Below are 24,031 nucleotides of genomic sequence, written 5' to 3'. Positions count from 1 at the left end.
TTTTTAGCTATATAATTTATGTAACCAGTGGAGCATTGGAGAAGCGGATTCCATTCTTTTTTTTATATTCAACGTACTTTTCTTCATCTTATTAATGTTCAACAATGTCAGTATCAGTTCGATATACAATGGTGGCTACGAAAATAGTACGTAAAATATGAAAAAAGTCATAAGAAGTTATAACTTAATTTATTTCCTCTTATACATATCAAGCCAGTAAATAGAGAATAATACATTTTACCCTCTTTCATATCAAATATCAGCCAGAGGGCCCAATGCCCGTAGGCTGATATTGGTCGAGGGCTGATACAGAATGTGATGTGGAAAAGGGTAATGTTTTATCATGAATTGATGGAAAAGACACAACACTTGTGGCATATAAATAGCTTATTGTTTCACACAGTTTATGTATGTATCTACTTCTATTTCATTTGTGTCCGATCCTTCGTTTGAAACAGTCTTTTGTCAATTAGATGATCCTTCCAATCAAAATGCTAAAGCAATGCAATATGAGCTGTAAATTACATGTCAATTCTTTTTTTTTGGCAAATTAATATTTAACTTTTTCAATGAAAGGGAAAAAAGTCTATACATTGTATTGTTCATATTTGCGAAGCAAAATTTTATATAATTCTATATCTTCTGTTGTACGAAAGTCTTTATTCTGACACAATTTAATGCATTATTTTAGGCTATTTGATCATAAAGGTTTAAATTACACACAAATAATTCATAACAACACATTTTTACAGCAATATAAAACTTTCAAAAATGCAGTTCATATTGCCTTAAAATTTAGAAAAAGTGTACCCCCAAAATATGTGTAATATCACAAGTACTGTTTTTTTTTTAGATTTCAATTTCCTAGGTTGTAATATCGATCCGTGTCAGCCACGCAGAAACATATCAACCCTGACATCAACCATATCGCATATCCTGTACTTATTACTAAGTATGTAAAAAAAAATGAAAGTATCTAATGCTTCACACAGCAAAGTCGTGATTTTATCAATATTCGAACTTCAGACAGCCTCCACAAATATTTGAATGGATTAGCAAGAGAATTTGACACACATAGAAATAACAATACACCATTGACGTTTGAGGACGTTTTGTCATACCATAATGTTAGAATGAAAGGTCCTGTTAAAATTACAAGAATTATGATTAATAAACCAACTAAATACAAAGTACTGTTAATTTTTTTCTGTCTCAGTGAAATCAAATTTTGATGATGCTGGAAATTCGATTTGCCTTGACGGTTATTACCAATTTTCGTATTAGAAGTGTCGTCGAATGTAGCAGGTAGCTGCGCATGCGGCTTGGGGATATGAATAGTACTTAACTGTGTTGAATGTGTTGAATTCGAGGTACTCATAGGACTCACTTTCTTGTAAGTTTTCAGAACATGGCCACCAGTTGCAAGGTAGAAGATGACCGTCAATGATAAGAAACAGAGTGTCAGAAACTTGAGATATCGAGTGAGCAAGGTAATTCCCATGGTAGACATACGACAAAAACCGGTCATGATCCAAATTCATATTCCGGTTTGGCCGTGAAATAAGAACGAAGTTAAAGATCACGAGAACTATTGAAGTTCCACCACAAACACAATACTTCCGGTTATTCTTAAAAATGCATGAATGATAGTTTTCTTTACATATGACCAGGTACCTCTGTAAACTGATTAAAAACGTCTGAACGACTGACAAAGTCAAGCCACATGTCATCAAAACGACATGCAAAATAATTACAATTTTGTTCTCATATAAAGAAGGTATGACGTAATGCAATCCGATGCACATGATTCCAACACCTGCTATGAAATCACTCACACATAGCATCAGTACTAAGAAAAGGTATGGGTTATTCCGTACATTTTTAACTTTGATTAAAAGAGCAAAAACTCCTAAATTTACCACAATGATGAGAGTTCCTACTATCGTCAAGGGGATTGTAATTAATGGCATTACATGGTTATCAAGTTCAACATGAATGGAACAATTTAAGCTTGTATTCGTTGAACAATCCGTGGTTTCCAACTTATTCATGCCGCTTTTGTTGTCCAGTGTGTCGTTTTAATCATAAGTTTCATTTAACAAGTCTATTATTATATGTTATTATGTTCCTCGATGATCTCTCTTGATAGAAGCTAGAGGGAAAATATCAATCTGAAATTCAAAAAAAAAAATTTGAAGTTAAGAGAAATTCTGGAATTTTCTTGTAATTAAATATACGGAGATAAAATAGGAGCAGAGCAAACATGGACCTCCAAAGCCATATGATACCAGGTGCCATGGGGGAGTAAGCATCCCCTGCCGACCGGTCACACCTGCCCTGTGCTCTTTTTTCATGATCGGGAAATAACAAAAACTTCAGCGTGTATAAATAATGGACTAACAATTAGTATGAAAGACGTCGGTCAGCATTTCACTCAACGATAAAATGTATTTATTGACAAGGTCATTGTGTCGACTATAAAACTTACAAAATGATGACGCTAAACGAGACTGCTGATATTCTTGTGTATCAACTTGTTTGTCAATAATTTTCCCCGATTTAGAAATTATTCATATGTATAGCATGCCCTTCTGAGAGAAAAAAATCCATATACAGGTATTGAAGATACATCGCTGAATAAGTTAAGGAAGTTGATGATTGAAAAGCTAAAGTCACCAATGTAATCATTGAGCTTGGTTGTAAGATTACCATTAAGGTTTTTTTAAAATAAAATATCCAAATATAAAGAAGATGTGTCAGACTCCTTGGTATCTTTTCTTTCAAGCTCGCTGGGATATAGCGAATCGACATAACAATGAAGGCCACTGCAAGTATTTCTCCTTTTCACGTATAATAAATTGGAGGTGATTAACATTTTATATAGTTTTCTATGATTATTAACGATCGTAAGGCTTTAAGGCTTTACCTATTTTCTCTCAGTGCTCTTATTAGTGAATCACTTAAATCCTTTTTATTACATGTATATCCATTTTTGATATATTTTAGTGTTCATATTGATGAACATCAGAACTATACAGAGATGCTAATTATTATAATGAGGTGGGTTTAGATACGTTGTAATTATTTTTTCTGGTTAGTGATAATAAGGGGTGATCAAAAAGTTCGCGAACTAATTGAATAACTTCCATAAAAGAAGCAATATTTGGTTTCAATGTTGATTATATTTTAATTTGATCTTCTCCGATTTTAATGCACATCAACCACCGTTCTGCGCATGCGCGAACCACGTGATATTGGCGGTCACGTGACCCCCTCCTTAGCGTTCTGTTACAAAAGTTGAATGATTTTTCTGAGTTTTATAGTTCTTTCCATCTGAGTTAATTTTTATGACAAGAATAGTTCATTTGTTAGAAATGGTCAAATCTCGGTAACAGAATGGGTGGATAAGAATATCCTTTCTAAAAATAAGCATGGCACCATTAAAACACAAATCGTCTGTCTTGGGAGAGACCTTTATTCAAGGTGGATAGAGAATATGTGCCTCCTTTTTATCATATCTAATATGTTTAAAATCTGAAGTAAACGATATCTTGCGTATTTAAGAATTATATTATTGTTCAAATTATCAGCTATTTTTCAAAGTGTAAATTGGAGGTCTTTGATAGCAAATTGCTTAATTAAAAACACATATCTTTTCAAACTTGCTTTCGCTGGGCAAGATGACAAGTATCATTTTTAACCATCTGCCTTCCTTGACTAAAACGATCAAGCAAATCATTAATTGAATTTATAGGAACTCATTTTTCTTAATAAACTGTGTACAAATTATTATTGTGATACTGCAGAGGAATTTCTAAGATATACAATAAATTGTACAGTCGTTTTTTTAACCAGTTAGACTGAGACAACCATTTTTCGTAACAAGTGACCTACATAGTGACGTCATTTTCACATTGTGACGTCACAAGCAAGGAGAAGAATTTTATTCAGCATATGCTATTTATAGACCTTGTATATGTCTATATGTGTACGGAATTTCATTCGAATCTGAATTACGGTTTTGTAGATATAGAGATGGTTCGCGAACTTTTTGATCACCTCTTGTATGTTCACAGATTTGCATTGTGTGTAGTTTTTTTTTTATCGATCGCCATTCGTAAGCTTCACCTTTTTCAAGGTATGATAAAGCTCAGTTATGGACATTACTTCATCTTGAAATTTTAAACTTCATATCTATCTGTGCTACAACGCGAAATGTAATAACTAAGCACATGTAATAAACTGAGATTCTTACACTTTGTGTTATTGTATTTTGAGTAGATCTCGACGCAAAATGTAATAAGGCAAAATGTAACAGCACATTTTAAGGATACTTACATTTTGCGTTATTACATTTTGCGTCGAAATCAACGCAAAATGTAATAATCGAAGATTATTACAGGAAGGATATGCAGATAACAAACAGTCTCAAAGTCCATAAAACAATACAAAATAGAAGCAGAGCAAACACGGACCTCCGAAACATCAGAGGTGGGATCAGGTGCCATGGAGGAGTGAGCATCCCTTGCTGACCGATCACACCCGCTGGGTGCTCCTTGTCATGATCGGAAAATAACGGGAAAATCCATCATCAGTGCAATGTACATGTATGATTAATGGACTAACAATTTATGAAAAACGTCCGTTAGCATTTGACTTAATGATAAATTATATATGCTGGCAAGGTCATTGTATCGACCATAGAACTTACGAAATGATGAATTTAAACGAGACTGCTGATATTCTTGTCTCATCAACTTGCTTGTCAATAAATTACCTCGTTTTAGACATTGTTCAAACGTAGAGCATGCTCTTGCGTATCGAATCAAATGAGATATGTACACTCCGTACGCAGGTGACGAAGGTATATAGCTGCATAAGTAAGACCGGGAAGATGACGACAGAAAAGTTTAAGTCATTTTTATCATATAACTTGGTTTTTAGATTACCATTAACGTCTTTTTCAAGTAAATATCCAAATAAGAATCAGGTGAATCAGACTCTGTGGTATCTTTTATCTCAAGCTCTCCAGGATATATCGCATCGACGTAGGAATAGAAATAAACATTTTTAATTGACAATAAGTCGTCGATATATCTGAATGTCGAGTTGAAGGCCACGCATATAACATGCTGCGTTGTAACATATCTCCCTCTTGAATGAGTTATAAATATTTATAGAATACATGTATATAAATTTAGATTAAATTAATATGCTATATTATTGTATATAATGAGAAGTGATGAAAAAAGACAAGAATGTTACAATCTTATTAACTTTTTTAATATAATATTGGGCAAAGATTGTGTAATTTTGATATGATAAACAAGCTCAACACCTGAATTCAAAAAGATGACTTTTACATATTACATAGTTCTTAATTAATCAAGTAAACGTGACTAAACTGAAAGATGACGAACTTATTTCTCACAAAGTTAGTGTCCAGTTTTTCGAACCCATAATTTGAATTGCAGTACAAAAAAGTCTTTGCTCTTCAAGTCGTTTTCCCTTGACGACCAAGTTGCATGTCAAAATTCAAACAAGTGATGCACGAAAGGAGGCAGAATATGCAATTAACAAAATGTTTTGTTTTTTTTAAAAAACTGATAGAATTCCAAAGGTAAGTTAATTTTTTTCAGGTTTAATAAGCATAACTCTAAGGTATAGAGATAAATGGCGATACCCTAAGACAGGTCTTCTTACAAGAAATACACATCTGATAAAATTGCCTTGTACCAATAAATATTAAAAAAAATATGGCCAAGGTAAAATTTTTTTTTAAATAATAGGTCACAAACCAAGGTTGATGTGATTAGTTTAAAAAAAAAGAAGACTTTTACCAAAGAAAAGGTCTTGTCACAAGGAATGTTTAAATGGAAAATGAAAGACATAGTATCAACCTCTCAAGTACATGCATTAAAAAGGTCAGAAAAACAAAAATGTTAGTACCCAAAGAGAGGATTGATTGATTGATTTCATATTGTTTAACGTCCCTCTGGAGAATTTTTCACTCACTTGCTGGCGAAGAGCTGCAAATTGTGTCCTTTACTCGGCAATCGGGGCCATTGAGCAGGGAGGGGTCTTTTTCGCATCAACGCCAGTATCAAGGTCAAATACTCCTACCCATTCAAAATTTATGGACAAGGTTAAAGTTTTTGAAGACTAACAGACAGAATCTAAGATTATGGGGGTATAAAAATTACGCATCAAACGCATGAAACATTGAATAAGATGCTTGATGTCCTAAAATCTACTTTTCACTCAAATCTGTGTTTCCATCATCTGAAAGAAATGATATGCATATTCAAATTTTATTCAAAGAAAATGGTATTTTTACCAATTTTTACCAAAACGAATCTATTTTATCTTTCATTAATCTTACCTCTATGTTAACATCTTTCAACTTTCTTTCTCCTAGCTTCCTATGATTGTTTCCAGCGGAAAATACGGCTATTCATTTGGAAAATCGTATTTATTTGTTCAACAGAATATGTACCAACATAAAAAAAATCGATTAATTGGTTTTTCTACCCTTGTTCTTTCTTTTTTACTTACTTTTCACACTTTCAACGAGACCGAAACCAACATGATGTTTATGAAAAAAATGTTTTCACAAGAGTAGCATTCAATCACAAACAAGCTTTTAAGAAGAAAGGAACAGCTAGTACATAAAGGACAATGCAATATTGTCAATACGAGGGGTAATCAAAAGATTCGCGATTTAATTGAATTATTCCCTCAAAAGAAATTGAATAAGATTTCTATGCCTATCATTTCTTTAACATAACCCCTCCGGTATACATGCATACCTACCATCGTCCTGCCCAAGCGCGAATCACGTGGTCCAGGCGGTCGCCTGACATGCTCCTTAGGGTGCTGGTCACGGAAGTAAGTCTTGTATTTCTTACAAGCCATATTATAATAGATAGTCCGTTCCTCACTAATTGCCAAACTAGGCACTAGGATGAATAAATATGGATCAGATCTTTCCCAAAATGAGCTTAGAGACAATTAATACCCGACTCCTCTGCATTTGATGCGTCGTTTATTTATTATGATTATTAAGTATATATGACTTCACTTTATCATGTCTGAAACGTTAACTTTATAGTCTAAAGTACTGTAAATTATGTGTTAAAAATTACCTTCTAGACCTCTAACATCTAAATACATGACATATAAGCAATAAGTCAAAAACCAGACAAGAATCCCACCTTAAGATATAATTCGTTTTCAAGGCAGGACAATCTCTTACCCAGCTTCCTTTATCTGGGCACCAAAACAAAGATCAGACGAGTGTGAGGATGAGAGATGCAAAGAAATTATCAAGACATTCTGTGACGAAAAACCTAACGTTACTCTCTCTGATAAAATGGTTGAGAGTGCTTATGGTGCTGTTGGAAATTCCAGAGAAAATTGTCGTCAAATTGTTGTGAAATTCAGATATTTTTTTGATTTTTTCTGAGGCAGAATTAAAAAATTTTCCTATAAACTCAAATCTACAGATTTTAGCATCACAGAACAGCTCCCAAAGGAATTTCTACAATTGTTGGACCAAAGACGATCCGCCGTTGACCTAGTTTTGACTAGTGTGCTCAGCCTTATATACCAGACTTTATTGCATGTGAAATGAATGAATTCTAGGATCACACACCTTTTGATTTTACCATACATGTACATGGTCTTGCTGCAACGGCATCGCCAACGGATAATCTTATTCTGACAACAATCACTCAGTGTGTTCAATTAGATGGAAAGAAAATTTCCCAGAAAATGTGAGAGCTGATTTAATGAATAAGCTTGACGATATAGTTACGTGTGTTGACATTTACAGCCACTGTTTAGAGAGTGTTTTTGTTAAATATTGTAATAACAATGTCTCAGTTTCCACAAACAGAAAGCCTCAGCAGGAGAACAAACCTTGGTTCAACCCTAAATGTAGGACTATGTATAACAAATACATGGATGCACTTAACTATTATTATAATAATTCTCTGCATTTTAGTGCTAATTTGAAAAGGCTTATTAGACTAAACCGTGAATATAAAATGTTTTTTTTTAAATTGAAGCGTCAATATCGAACTTCACAAGGGGATATGGTTCAGGCTTTCAAGAGGAATAAGCCAGGCCAATTTAATAAACATTTCCGTAAGCGGACACATTTTGAATGGAAAATTTCACTTTTGGATTCAATTTATCATTTCTGCTCTCTATCTAACGCACCTGCAAGTTACATTTGTATTGGAACCTATTTTGAAAATCATGAGCCTATTTTTGATTCATTGGATTCTATTATAACAGAAAAAGAAGTAGAAGAGTGTACGAAAAGTTGAAGTGTAATAAAAGCTGTGAAAGTGATTTATTGATCAACGAATATATTTTGACATTTAGAAAAATATTAATACCTGGAATCGTTACCCTCTTCAATAAAGTTTTTGAATCGGGCACATGTCCAAAACTGTGGTCACAAGCGGTTATAGTACCTATCCAAAAAAGAGGCAGTACATCTGATCCAGGTAACTATAGAGGCATAGTATTACTAGCAGCCTTGTAAAACTGTTTACGTCTATCTTCAACGAAAGGATCGCTTCCTGGAACTCTGAGGAGTCAATTATTACAAATGCACAATTCGGTTTTCAAGCTTGGCGCTCTAATGTAGATGCCACATTTTCCCTGCAAAGTTTGATATCTCAAAGAATAAATAAAAACAACGTTTTTACTGTTGCTTCGTTGATTACAAAAAAAACGTTTGACACAATTAATTAACCGGGAGAAGCTGTGGTACAAACTCACCAAATTAGGGATTACTGGAAAACTCATTAGGATCACCCAATCAGTGTATTCCGACGTTCAAGCCTGTGTAAAACATGCCGTCCAGGTATCTGATATCTGTAGTGTTAAAAATGGTTTAATGCAAGGATACGTTCTATCATCAATCTTTTTTTACATGTATTTGAACGACCTAGAAAATCATTTTATATGAGAAAAATTTCTATCAGTGGAATTGCGAGAACATAATTAATTCTTTTTAATGTTTGCTGATGATACGGTAATATTAATTTTGCCAATTCGCCCGTGGACTTGCAAAACAATGCTCCATTCTCTGTATCGTTATTATGTTCCTTCACGGGACCTGACCGTAATTGCATCAAAAACATTATGGTATTCCAAAACAGTGGAACAGTAAATTCGTCATGGACATCATCCTCGCTAGCCAAGGGTTTCTGATACGCTACTCTCCTCATGAACCCTTGACATTTGGTGAAGTCAAAAGACGGATTGTTTTCGTCACGTGATCTTGAATATATCAGTTACGCCACAGATTGCATCATCGACAGAAAATTAATAAAGACGCGTGTTTAAAAAAAATATTTTAAAGTTTTTTTTCAAGAATGATTAAGAAGTAATAATTGAGTTATGTTTATTTTTTATTTATAGTAAAAATCTGAACTTCAATATAGATTCTTAATCACATATTTAGAAGATATTATATGACACCATAACTATTCATAGAATTGCATGTTATTTTACGGATCGTTGTCTGAGATTGTATCCCGATCGCAAATATCATCATTTACAAAATAACAATTGGTGATTGGTCGACCGGGTGTACCGAATCCCAATCAGAACTCGAGAAAAGAAACCCAACTTCTATCAACACCTTATGCCAAGGGTTCATGAGGAGAGTAGTGTATCAGAAACCCTTGGCTAGCGAAGATGCATGGACATATAAAGGTGAAATCCTCGAGAGCGTCGATTCTTTCAATAATTTAGGCCTTACTTTGTTTTATAACTACTCTGAAAAAACTGGCAGATAAGGGACGAAAGGCACTATTTGGACTAAATCGAAATATTCAAATTTTGAATTTAATGCTGAAACACATTGTCAGTTGTTTGATACATATATATTAAGTGTTTTAAATTATGACTGTGAAAATTTGGGGTTTCCACAAATCACCTGAAAAAGAATGCGTTTATCTTATGTTCTGTAAAAACTTGCTATGAATTAAAGGATCTACATGTAGTTACATGGTTTATCGTGAATTAGGTCGGTATCCACTAACCATATCCAGGAAAATCAGAATTATAAAATACTGATGTAAATTACTCCATACTACGGACGCCTGTTGGTGCCACGTACGAAAAATATTTTATTTGGCGGCCGCCAGATAATTATGTGGCGGTCGCCACTTATCATTTAGCGGCCGCCACTTAAATATCTGGCGGCCGCTACATAATATCTGGCGGCCGCCAAATATTTATCTGGCGGCCGCTACATAATAATTGGCGGCCGCCACATAATTTATATGGCGTCCGCCAGATAACACCTGGCATCCTGAGGCGCGCGCATGTTTTAATGTGTGATTTCAGAGGTGGATACAGTGTAAAAATTATGATAGCGACATCAATCAACCAGACTTGTAAGAGATTTATAATGAACCAATACTCCAATCCACACTTCTAGTATATTTGTTTTTGCATAGAGCAGATAAATATTTGATTTGAATTATGCAAGTATTTGTAGAGTGTTTCGGTTATTAAGAAGCCTCATCAGGGGTCACGGGCATAAATCATGGTGTTAGTTTAAGGTGAGACCGGGTTATCTCGTCACCTATATTCTTTTGTTTGCTGTAAGCTATGATTGGTTGAGAATTAAGTAAAGTTTTGCATTTTGGATTTCTAAGAATGGTGTTCCAATATTTCAGAATTCGTTTTTTTATCATTAACTTTTTTATCAGTTAGCAGCGGCTGTGTCAACATCCATCTTCTTCACCCAATAACACTCACCTTTTGTAAAATTACTGATGTGGCGGCCGCCAAATATTAAGTTGCAGCCGTCAAATAATAAGTGGCGGGCGCCAGATGAAATATTTTTCGTACGTGGCACCAACGGGCTTCCGTACCATACAAATAACTGTATATTGAAATCTTCTTATGAATATCTATTGCACGATGCAGAAAATAAATTACATTCTAAAATTAATTGGGCGAGGGAGGTTAAAGATACATGTAAGTTGTTTAGAATGGGACGTGGGAATTTTTGGTTCAGTCAATATTTTATTAACACAACACAGTTTATATCTTTGTACAAGGAAAGACAGTTGGATATCTACCTTCAAGATTGTAAATAAATGCTTTTTTTTGAAAATTCAACAACGTGTTTTTTGTACAGGCACATTGTGTCTGACAAATTTTCCAATTTCCAAAATCTATGCATGTTTGACAAAACCTATTTATTCTAAGTTAAAGAAAAATATTACAAGAATAAGGCTTTCTTCCCATATACCTTAGATCTACGTATAGAATCAGGAAGATATCAGAAAATTGAAAAAAAGCTATAGAATATGTCAATTTTGTAGTGATCACTGTATAGAAGATGAATATCATTTTTTGCTTGAATGTCCTCTTAATGAAAGAAATATATCAAACCATATTATATCATATACCTAGTAGTGTATCAGCCCTGATACAGGCGTTTTGGACTTGGCGAGACAGCGCCTCGGAACTAGGGTTGTCTCGACCTCAGGGCTGAGATATCTCTGTCTCGGCCTGTCGTTAAGGGGCTGTCTCGCTCTCAAATTTCAAATCATTATTTCTGTTTAATTTGTGTGAATTAAGAGTAGAATTCACATTTAAGTATTAAAGAGGTATATTATACATCGAAATATTCAACCCAATCTTTAAAAATATTTATTTATATATAATTTAATTCTGGTCGTAAAGATGTATTCAATTGGATAAAAAATTTACTTTATATCGTATAAAATGGGTTGCCTACGTCACAATGACTTGCGTCAAAAGCGTATCAATCCGCCTGACGTTACATTCAAATTTTGTACAAATAAGTCATTTTGTTAGAACAATCATCTTTTTTCTTACATCAAATGAATGGAAATTTAAATTTTAAGGAATGAATTTAATAGCTACCCATTTTATACGGTATAAACTGGGTTGGAACAGTTTACGCTTTTTTATAAACCGTTATGGACACTAGGGGTTCTACCCCCTCCCTCCCCCCTGCAGACTCTCACCATTCGTTATTTACATTTGTTTCTGTTTATATACTGATGAGCCGTATAGCTTAAAGTTATACAATTAAGAAAGAATTATTTGAAATTCGAACATTTGAATCACATGAGGTCGAGGAAACACAAGTTAGTGAGGACAACCGAGCATTCTTCTGAAGACTTCGTTTGAAGGAGCACTTCTCTAGAAAAGATTCCGAAGTAGATTTACAAGACTCTTCCCAGCCAGATTTACACGATCTAGAGGAACACAAACTCTATAGGTCCAAAGGTGACTGGGAACCTGCACCGGGCAAATGCGACGCCCTTGATTCGTATATTGACGCCGTTGCGTCAGGCATAGAGAAGTTCCTCTCAATGCCAAACAAGACTCCCGACAATTTGAGTAAGGAAGAGAGATCTGCCTTATAATCATTAAAAAATCTGGATGACATTGTAACCAAGAAAGCAGACAAAGGTTCTACAGTTGTAGTACTGGATAAAGAGACATACATTGCGGAGGCTTATAGACAACTCTCAGACGAACGTTTCTTTAAGAAATTGACTCTGACCTTTCTACGGAATTCTCCACCACCATAACCAAAACTCTTGACGATATGTTTGAGAAAAACGAGATAAGTATCAACATCTATGAGACCTTAAATCCCATTGACTGTAGACGAGGACAATTCTATCTGCTTCCTAAAATACACAAAGAAAACATGCCAGGTCGCCCCATAGTTAGCGCAATTGGACACCCCAAGGAAAAAAATTTTGAATACATTGATTTACATCTACGTCCACACATAGAGAATTTGCCTTCCTATCTCAAGGACATAATGGACTATATTAGCAAGACGCCCTCTACTGGCCTTCCAGATCATACCCTCCTCGTGACTATTCCGCACGATGAGGGTATCGAATCCTGAAGAGAAGTCTGGGGTAGTAGATCCATACAAATTCCTTCTACCCAATCCCTTGTCAAGCTCCTTGAACATGTTCTCAAGTTTAACAACTTCTTATTTAATGGAGAACATTACCTGCAGGTTAATTGCACGGCTATGGGTACGAAAATAAATGGCACCGTCTCATGCCAATGTTCCCATGGGCAGACTAGAACGCAACATGTTACTTCAAGCACCATTGAGGCCCCATAGCTAATTGCGTTTCATTGACGATATAGAGATGAAGTGGGTGGAATGTCCCGAGAGCATCGAGGCATTCATTACATTTGCCAACACCTTTCACCAGTCCATCAAATTTACAGTAGACGTATCAAATTTGAAAAACGTATTCCTAGATACCACATCTACCTTGACACATTACCTAACGGGCTTTAACACTTGCTCTGACACAAGATGTCTTCTTTGTAAACAGCTTTAACTGCCCCGTTACCGTTGCAGCTACAAAATATAGGGAATTTGTCCTGTCATACTGACAAATACATTTATCTCATCAGTTGCAAAGTTTGCTCCAAACAGTATATTGGTGAAACTGGAGATCTCCGCATTAGGAACAAAAAACTCAATGAACCCGTTGGGGAACATTTCAACCTTGAGGGTCACAAATGGGAGGACATGACAGTAGGGTGATTGACCAAATCCCAAGATGGACAGACGCTCAGAGAAAAAGCAAAGAAAAGTTCTGGATGTACAGATTGAAGTGATTCCGCCCTGTTAGTATTAACAAACTGAATGACTTCACCAGAATGAACGTGAACTAGATCCAATTCCTGATGATGATACAGTAAACAAGATTTTTCTGTCAATTTAGTGTAAACTCTACAGTTAATTCGCGTTACCAAATCTAGAACAACCCACATACCTATATATTGCTTAAGCTTATGTTTATTATTTCTTTTTATATGTCAAAATATATCTTCTTTATCATCTTTCTTTGACTATTCTTTATCAATATAACTATAGTTACGCATCCCATTTGGCTGCACCTAGGTTTACTTATATAAGTCATATATACATGGCATTATGCTATGGTCAATAAGTTTTTGATATCAATTTTAAATCAGTTAATTTTGAATTAGGCAATGATAATGAATTTTAAAATTGACTACATTTGGAGTGGTGCAAGGAAATGCTTGAAGCGTTTCCTTTTTTGGCCATATTTTGGAAGCCACCTATTTTGCCAATTTATAAATGTTCTGTAATGGTCACTTACTGGGAGGCCAATTTATTATTGCATAATTGTTTCATATTTTTCTCAGGAATTGTGTCTTAATGTTACATTGTCTCGGAGTCTTTTTATTTAGTAGTTATGTACAATATTATAGTTGTCATTCCATAATAAATAAAATGTTTGGAACAAACATGTCTTGTGTTATTTGGCAAGTCAGAGGAGTGTTTAATCCAAGGAATGAAACTGAATTTAAATTTTTATCCTTTTACAACGTTAGTACCTGTTATAAAAATCTGTTACATAAAGAAGGGCACACATTTCATGAACTTCAATGTCAGCAATAGTCAAAGAATATCATTTAGTGCCTTTGAGAAGTACTGTCTCGTACGTTTATTGTATTTAGATTGCCATTGAAACTAATAAAAATTCTTACAATAGTACTAGTTAAGTTTACATAATACGTAGTAGTTCATTCAAACATGTATGAAGTTGATTTACCATCTATGTCTATAATAAGATAGAATGGGAATTTTTATTATATTTTACTTTGGTATTGAACTAACCATTGTTTTATATGGAAATATAAACTTAAATGGAGATATATTTTATATTTTTATCATAAACGGAATATGAAACTCAAGAACCAAGAAAAGCTTCATATTACACCCTGTATCTGGAAAGAAAACATGTGAACATTTGAAAAAGGATTTACGTTATTTTATCAACAACTAAAGAAGAACAAACCATAAACAATGACCATAAACAATCATGATCATCCTTTCATATGTACAGCCATGTTAGCATTCAAAAGTAGAATTTAACTGAAATATTCCTTGTTGGCATTGTGTGGTCATTATTAACTTGTCTCATTTTCAAGATAATAACCTATTGATACCTCTTATTCTTTTTCGAAAAGTTTCAATCTATAGTTTGTTTTGTTTGGCACTTCAGAACTCACGGCGCTTAAAATAAAATTTAAATAATTTACGGTAATCATGTTCATTTTATGAAATTTAATGCATATATAAAATTATTTTTTCCGCCAAAAGGATATCTTTGTGATCAAGTGTATTATCAAGGTTTTATATCAGAGTTTGTGTATACAAGCATTGCGCAGTTTTGCTATATCTAGTTTGAAATCAGTTAATTTAATAAAAATCTGTTACCGAGACACATTTTGAATGCAGATTTCAACTTTGTTGGTTTAAATGTACAACATTCATACAACAACAAAATACCCATGGGCCACATTGCTCACCTGAGTACTGAGGCGAAGGAAAAAGCAAAAATCAATCCAGTATTAAAAAGCTTGAATGCATAAGTGGTCACGACCTATCTCTAAAAGAGGGCGGGGATGGTTTGAACTAACAATAATTTACATTAACTAAGATAGCTTACCTATTTCTTTGGCTTGCTTATGCTTTCCCTCTATAAGTTATAACTTTCAATTGACCCAACCTCCCCCGGGATCATTCTTTGAACAAACTTGAATCTATACTACCCGAGGATGCTTCTACTCGTATAAATAAGACCAATCAGGGCTTTGTTGTTCTTCAAAAGAAGATTTTTAAAGATTTTCCCAATGTATTCTTATATTAAACTTCGATCCACCATTGGTTCTCCACCCTACCCGCGGGGGGTCTTGATTTGTACAAACTTGAATGTACACTACATGAGGATGCTTCCCTATAAATATGATCTACAATGGCTTTGTTGTTCTTGAGTTGTTTTTTTTTTAATTCTTGTATATTCATATGTAAAACTCTGATCCCCTTTTGGGACCCCACCCAACCCTCGGGGTATTGATTTGAACAAACATAAATCTACGCTACCTGAGGATGCTTCCACATTAGTTTCATCTTTCCTCAACGAGTGGTTCTTGAGAAGAAGATTTTTGAAACATGACACCAAATTTTCACTATTTCTTAATTATCTCCCCTTGAAAGAGGGCGTTGCCCTTTATTTGAACAAACTTGAATTCCCTTCATCCAAAGATGCTTTGTGGCAAGTTTGGTTGAAATTTGCCCAGGGGTTCTTGAGAAGAAGTTGAAAATGTGAAAAGTTTACAGACAGACGGACAGCTAGACGGACGGACAGACGGACAACAGACAAATTGTGATCAGAAAAGTTCACTTGAGCTTTTAGCTTAGGTGAACTAAAAACTACATTGAACTCATTTCAAACTTTCTATGACGATAAGTTGTCCATAGAAGATAACGCAGCACAGTTAAGGTTACAATAAGGGCCGGGTGGGGCCTAATTTGGACGGGAAAATTGAACTATGACATCATACAAAATATACGTCACACACCAATCCTTCAAAATACAACAAAATGAGGTGATTTGCTAATTTCACCTGTAAGAAATCATCAAACTGCATCAAAACTTACTACAGCATGCTATTTTGTCTTTAGTTATATCCCACATAACAAGTTATAAACAAGTCACTGATCGCAATCCACTTGTCAATGTGACGTCATTTCGCAAAACGTGACGTAGTTTGTATGCAGTAAGAGCTAGATCAAGTAATATTTTCTCAACGAAAAATATATTCTATCATTAAATAAAATGTTATTTACAGATATTCCATAGGCCATTAACTTGGATTCAATATCTTCAATTACGACTTTATTAATATATTTTCTGTACATTACGTATTTAATTGATTATATTTGTATGCAAGCACATCGAAGGGGAATGTGGGGGTCTTAATAAATCGATCTTGTACAAGGGCATACACTCAGTGGATAATAGTAAGCTTTTACAATTCAACTCCAGAAGTATTAAGGTATCGGAAAAGTGCTGCGATCCTGATGATATCTTTATAAAATTTAATTATATCAATATTTCATGCCGTTGACCAGCAAAAAATAAGCATTTGATCATACAAATATAATTTTAACAATGAAACTGCAGAATTTAGAAAACGTCGCAGCACTGTTCAGAAAATACAATGTGTGTTAAAAAAATTTAGAAACTAAGCTTGGAATTTTAACTTGGTTATGCCTTTGCACTGGTGAAATGTAAAAGTATTATCATTAATGCAAGTAAATGTGCTAAAATCACGTGACTGCCGTATCACGTGACAACTCTAAATATCAAATCTAATTGTCCTCAATATGTAATTATTAACCATAATTACAATCCCGATATAAATAATGTACTAAAAATAATTTCCATCCCGATTATGATTACATTTTTAATTACAAAATATTGTCGATATTTCCATTGCGCACCTTATCTGTACTGCGAAGGTTAAGTATCTGCTATCGAGATGCGGAGTAAGTAGTTGTTCCTCATGTTTTGGGTTCAAATCTCACCGCAGGAGATCGGTCGTTCAGAAAAGACCGTTTAAACACAGGTCCTCTGTCCCACTATATGCTGGCACAAAAAGATATCTCACTGCGCAATGGCCCTGATTGCTGAATATAGGTCTACACTTAACAAAACTTCTAAGTGTTCACTTTAAGAAATGTATTAACTTAAAAACTACTTTATAGAATGGAATGATATTTTCAAATTATTACAACAAATGTGAAAGAAAATCAAATATCACCGATGAAAACCAATGTTCCGTGAAGAAGCTTTAAAACAGTAAATCTGTACTTTGCAGCACGTGTTTTGTGTAATTAGCATCGGTTTGTGATCATTAGCAAATTTTAAAAACTGGTTTCACTAAAAAAAAATACGAAAAATTGGCAAAATGACCATTGAAATAAAGGGGAGATCCGTTGGAATGTTGATATATGGACCATCCTTGCACCACGCTTTACTCACTTTTATTTTAGTGTTTCATTGTCCTTGGTATTACTTTTAAAAATTAACAATCGGTATCAAATCCCATTTAAACACATTTTTTATAGGCTTTCCGTCATTTTCCGTCAATTTATCACAATTCGAAAGCCTTGGACAAAATTTAACCAAACCGGAAGTGACCTTGATCTTCGTCTGAGGCCAAAATGTCGCGTCACAACAGGTTAAGCGATTGTTACATTCTTAGAAACATGAAGATAAACAATTTCAATCGTATTAAAATGATAAGAAATCGGTACTCGGGGCAGTCTAATATCAGCTCAAGAGATCAGAATCATCCTTAAAGCTACGCAATTACGTGCTAAACGCCCAAGGATATTGACCAAGAGGCCTCTGTGTGATGCACTGTCTAATTCCAGGATCTGAATCCTGTCCAAAAATTTTTTATATAAGGAATGTCAAAGCCCCCCCCCCCCCCTCCACACAATATCAACGGTTTGGAAAGATCTATGCAGTAGGTGTGGCAGCAGATGGGCCAATCTCTTATTCTGGGGTACATTGTATACAACAGTAAAGGATGTCTTGCAGTAATTAGAACGAGTGGTGGTCTTACTCCACTGAGATTATTTTGTGTGAATTTTCATTTTAAGGGTACATCATTTCCTTGAAACTTTGCTAAATATTCTGTCGAGATATTTGCATGAAATTTACGCAACATCGAATTGAAATATGCATCCTTAACCATGAATTAAAGACATTATTCATTTTATGCCTTTGTTCTTTAAAACTGAAAAAAATGTTCGGTGAACGCTTAGAAGTTTGATTCAGTGTATATTTGCTGTTTTCAGCTGGCAAGTTGTGGCGTCGCATTATTCTAGATAGGGACATGAATAATCAACTATTTATAATTACACTTACTTATGTACTAAACATTAAAATTAAATCTTTTTTATAGAAAAAAGAGAAGAAATTATTTACACACATAAGTTTTTGAAAATTAAAGTGATTAATGACAGTTATACGTACAATGCTAGAAATGAGTGCTAACATGTATGAATGCTAGTGCTGCTGCACATGCAAATGGAAGATGTTGATTGCTAATTGTTTATTCTCCCTTACTTTACTTTCATGTAAAATACAAGTATACCTTTAACAACAGTTCATATTTTTACCTTTTTAGCTAGACAGGATAATGAAACAAATTTAGACTTAAGTCAAATTTTCAATCGCCTATAAAATATTTATTAATAATGGAATTTTTTTTAAATTTGCAGATAACAACACCTCTGTAAAATGATATTGAAAAATATTTTTATTTTGGTCTGCTTGATTTCTACAACATTTTATTATCAAATATAGATTTTGACTTAAGCTTAGGATGTTTCATGATCCCGGGGCCAGTACATTTATCATAAAGTCAATAGCTGACTGACGTATTTAAGGTCTTCCGTTTCCAACGGAAGACCTTCTACTGATTCTGATGGTAAAGATTATTATTCTTTTTAGGGTCTTCCGTCTCCAACGGAAGACCCTTCTATTATTCTATTGTTTCTTTTTCACTTTTATTATTTTTTTTTCTTTACAATTTTTGTGCAGAAGATTTCTCGGAGATGGGTCGACCGATTTACTTGAAATTTTCGGAGAAGGTGTATCTTTATCTAAACCTTATACGTTTTTTTCATTTTTTTGAAATTCACTTCCGGTCGGAAGTTATCGCCCTTTGATCGAAATTTTGATGACCTCCTTGTCTGTGATGGAACTCAAAAACGGCTTGAACTAGAGCGCTGAAATTTTCAGTGATGATAGAGGACATATTGTCATGTTGCAACATGGTCAGGATATTTCCCGAAAGTACCTAGTATGGAAGCTCTGTAGGGGTCAAAATTTAGGACACGAATCTTGACTGATTTTTTAAGACCTTTTGCATCATATCTTTTAAAGTATCATTATTTTGTTAAGACATAATGAACAGAATTTGTGCAGAATGACAAGATCTTTAATATCATATCAAGAAAAAAGTGCTGACTCATCATATTAAGGGCCAAAAGGGGCCAAAAGTCCTTTTTCGATAACTCTTAAACAGTCAATATTTTGTTAGACATTACAGAAGCAAAAATGTTAATCTCAACAATCTACAACTGTATATTATAATTTTAACGTCGTATGTGACATAATTAGGGGCCACAAGGGGCCAAAATGCTAAATCTTTGACACTTTATAGCTCAAAAGTGGTAAATATTTTGACAAGTAATATTGAACAAAAGATGTTCAAAATAATGTTCTAAACAATATGCAATCTTTAATTTTTCGCTAAACGTCCCCATTAAGGAGTTGAAGGGTTGGCCCCTAAATATTTCTTTTGGAAATAACTCGAAAACGAAAAAGAATCTCTGAGTAGTTGTTGAACAAAAAGTGTTCAAAATCGTAAGAGCTTTAAGATGAGATCAAGAAAAAGGGGCTGGGCACTCAAATTAGGGGCCGAGAAGGGCCAAAAGTCTTCTATCGATAACTCTTTAGCAGTCAATATTGTGTTATACATTACTGAAGCAAAAATGTTTATCTCAACAATCTACAACTATATATTATGATTTGAATGTCCTATGGTGCATAATAAGGGGCCATAAGGGGCCAGAATGCAATATCTTTGACTCTTTATATCTCAAAAGTGGGAAATATTTTGATAAGTAATATTGAACAAAAGATGTTCAAAATAATGTTCTAAACAATATGCAATCTTTAATTTTTCGCTAAACGTCCCCATTAAGGAGTTGAAGGGTTGGCCCCTAAATATTTCTTTTGCCAATAACTCGAAAACGAAAGAGAATCTCTGAATAGTTGTTGAACAAAAAGTGTTCAAAATCCTAAGAGCTTTAAGATGAGATCAAGAAAAAGGGGCTGGGCACTCAAATTAGGGGCTGAGAAGGGCCAAAAGTCTTTAATCGATAACTCTTTAGCAGTTAATATTGTGTTATACATTACTGAAGCAAAAATGTTTATCTTCACAATTTAAAACTATATATTATGATTTGAATGTCCTATGGTGCATAATAAGGGGCCATAAGGGGCCAGAATGCTATATCTTTGACTCTTTATATCTCAAAAGTGGGAAATATTTTGATAAGTAATATTGAACAAAAGATGTTCAAAATAATGTTCTAAACAATATGCAATCTTTAATTTTTCGCTAAACGTCCCCATTAAGGAGTTGAAGGGCTGGCCCCTAAATATTTCTTTTGCCAATAACTCGAAAACGAAAGAGAATCTCTGAATAGTTGTTGAACAAAAAGTGTTCAAAATCCTAAGAGCTTTAAGATGAGATCAAGAAAAAGGGGTTGGGCACTCAAATTAGGGGCTGAGAAGGGCCAAAAGTCTTTAATCGATAACTCTTTAGCAGTTAATATTTTGTTATACATTACTGAAGCAAAAATGTTTATCCCCACAATTTAAAACTATATGTTGTAATTTTAATGTCGTATGTTACATAATTAGGGGCCACAAGGGGCCAAAATGCTTAATCTTTGATGCTTTATATCTCAAAAGTTGGAAATATTTTGATAAGTAATATTGAACAAAAGATGTTCAAAATAATGTTCTAAACAATATGCAATCTTTAATTTTTCGCTAAACGTCCCCATTAAGGAGTTGAAGGGTTGGCCCCTAAATATTTCTTTTGCCAATAACTCGAAAACGAAAGAGAATCTCTGAATAGTTGTTGACCAAAAAGTGTTTAAAATCCTAAGAGCTTCAAGATGAGATCAAGAAAAAGGGGCTGGGCACTCAAATTAGGGACTGGGAAGGGCCAAAAGTCTTTAATCGATAACTCTTTAGCATTACTATTTTGTCATACATTACTGAAACAAAAATGTTTCTCCCAACAATTTAAAACTATATGTTGTAATTTTAATGTCGTATGTTACATAATTAGGGGCCACAAGGGGCCAAAATGCTTAATCTTTGATGCTTTATATCTCAAAAGTGGGAAATATTTTGATAAGTAATATTGAACAAAAGATGTTCAAAATAATATTCTAAACAATATGCAATCTTTAATTTTTCGCTAAACGTCCCCATTAAGGAGTTGAAGGGTTGGCCCCTAAATATTTCTTTTGCCAATAACTCGAAAACGAAAGAGAATCTTTGAATAGTTGTTGAACAAAAAGTGTTTAAAATCCTAAGAGCTTCAAGATGAGATCAAGAAAAAGGGGCTGGGCACTCAAATTAGGGACTGGGAAGGGCCAAAAGTCTTTAATCGATAACTCTTTAGCATTACTATTTTGTTATACATTACTGAAACAAAAATGTTTATCCCCACAATTTAAAACTATATATTGTAATTTTAATGTCGTATGTTACATAATTACATAATTATTTCTTCTGCAATCAACTCAAAAACGAAAAAGAATCACGTAATAGTTGTTAATCAAATAGTGTTTAAAATCCTGAGAGCCCAAAGATGATATGAAGAAAAAGGGCAGATTCCTAATATTAAGGGTCGTGAGGGGCGAAAAGTCGAATTTTCAAGTCTTAATGTTCAATGTCTGTTTACAGATTATGGAGGCAAAATCGTTCTTCTTCACAATCTTTATCATTATTTTAGAATGAAAACCTCAATCAAACTATTTTCTCATCTTATCAAGAATCGGACAGAAGACCCACTCGTTGCTCGCAACGAGATCGTATCTAGTTTTTCTTCTTCTTCCTAGACCGCAACTTTGAGGTCTCATATCTCACTCATTTCTCAACGGATTTCGCTCAAATTTTCAGATGTTATAGACGTTTATAAACTCTATCAGAATGCTGACAAAAATTTCAAAAAGTCACTTCCGGTTTTGAGTTATTTCCCTTTAAACGAAAATTTATAGGCTTTCGTTTCCAGACAAAGGTTCAGAGACGGCCAAAGCTGGAACAGAAATTCTACTGATTTTAGAAAATAGAAGGATTGAAGTTGTGCACATCGGATTTTGTTTTTCGATTTCTCTATTCAAAATGGCGCTATATAGGGGTCAAAAAATAGAACGCTTAAAAAAAACAAAAATTACTCATATTTTGCTTTTTATCTTCTAAACTAAAAATATTTTGTTAAAATATATAGAACATAATCTGTGCAGAATTAGAAGATCTTTCAAACAATATGTGGGAAAAAGGGCTGACCCCTAAATTAAGGGATTTAGAGGGGCCAAAATTTTTTTCCAGATATCTCAAAAAGTATTGAGAATTTGTTATACATCAAAGAAGCAAAGTTGTTGAAAATACCAAGCTTAATCTAATGGAGTCGTCAAAATACGTCCAACACGTTTTTGACAAGTTTTTGTGTACTTCCGGCCAAACCGGAAGTAGTCGGAAAACTTTTGGGCTTATTTTTGCCGTTTTTGACAAGTTTTTGTGTAACATATGTCTCTGGGAGCTAAAAAAAAATTAATTTTCCGATGCGTCGTCGTCACTTCCGGTCAAACCGGAAGTAGCAATAGATTATACCCAGAGAGCTAGATTTTGTGCAAGCTGATTTACATTGGAAATCTTTTAAAATGGCTTATTTTTGCATCACTTAACATAGCTTTAGAAGATTCAAAGCATTTTGGAAATTCTGTATATAAATTTTATCGTTATTTCTCATTTTTGTGAAAAATGAAAGCTACTTCCGGTCAAACAGGACTTGGAACAAAGAAATGTTGGTTTTACCTACTCACAAACTACTACTCGTTGCTTTGCAACGAGCTTTGCTCTAGTTTTTTTACTGATTGTAATATAAGGCCATTATAATTATAAACATTGAATTGTCGAGAATTTTTTCCGCTATTTACCGATCATGATGAGGAGCATACTGCGGGTGTGACCGATCAGCAGGGGATGCTTCATGGTATATGATCCCTCTGCTAATTTTTGTAGGTCCTTGTTAGCTCTGCTCCAATTTTGCATTGTTTGGTGGACTTTGGAGCTTAAATACTGTTCCCTATCTCCATTATATATCATTAACAAGTATATGCCACTTTTCACTTTTGAAAAAACTATGCTTTTTACGCAACCAAAGCCGCTTGCATATAATAACCATTCCAATAATTGTTTAGCAAAAAAAATTAGTAATAGTTAAGACTGATTCAACATCTTCAATAATATATGAATGGACTACAACTTACTTTTTA

Source organism: Saccostrea cucullata, unplaced genomic scaffold, assembly GCF_032062105.1.
Source record: "Saccostrea cucullata isolate Sc308-1 unplaced genomic scaffold, CSIRO_AGI_Scuc_v1 ctg72, whole genome shotgun sequence".
NCBI classification, from domain to species: Eukaryota; Metazoa; Mollusca; class Bivalvia; order Ostreida; family Ostreidae; genus Saccostrea; species Saccostrea cuccullata.
This window is presented reverse-complemented; position numbering follows the sequence as displayed.